We start from the raw sequence: 671 nt of genomic DNA, 5'->3' as shown, positions 1-671 counted from the left end.
TGAAAAAACGTTACCGCCGCTGACAGCTCGGACCCACCAGCTATATCTTCGCACGCAAGGAAGTGCCTCCTTATTACGCACAAAAAAATGAATACTCCCCCTGTTAGCTGGGACCCGGTATAGTGGCAGGCTGACTTGTGGGCCTACTAAGTTGACGGGGACGGAGGGCTTTGTCAACTTAGTCAATATGCACGATTCTAGCTCCAGTGACCGTACGATGTCCATCCAACGGCCGTAGTGCTTCTTCAACCTCTCGTCTTCTTGCTCCAGCCGCCCAAAGCAGCGCCGGTCGTGCTGCATGCCCCTGCCTCCCGTGGCCGGCTGTGCTGCCGCGGAGGCCTCACTGCCCCCTACTATTCCCACCGCTGGCCAGACCCTGTAGCGACGGTAGCCTCACACCGCAGCCGAACCAGTGAACCCTGGTACTCCTCTCAGCGCGGGCTTCCACTGCCGCGTCTTCCCCGGCTCCCCGTCGTCCCCTTCCTAGGCCTCGCCGTCGTGCACCGCCCTGGTGCTCTCGGCGCAGCGTGGTCAACGTGGTCAAGGAACGACTTCCATCGGACGTGGACTGTACGTGGAGAGGCTGACAACTGGGTCCACTGCCGCAGCAAGGAAGTGCCTCCTTATTACGCGGAAAATAATTATTCCTCCACCTGACAACTGGGACCCAC

The sequence above is a fragment of the Triticum aestivum genome, chromosome 3D (assembly GCF_018294505.1).
Source record: "Triticum aestivum cultivar Chinese Spring chromosome 3D, IWGSC CS RefSeq v2.1, whole genome shotgun sequence".
NCBI classification, from domain to species: Eukaryota; Viridiplantae; Streptophyta; class Magnoliopsida; order Poales; family Poaceae; genus Triticum; species Triticum aestivum.
This window is presented reverse-complemented; position numbering follows the sequence as displayed.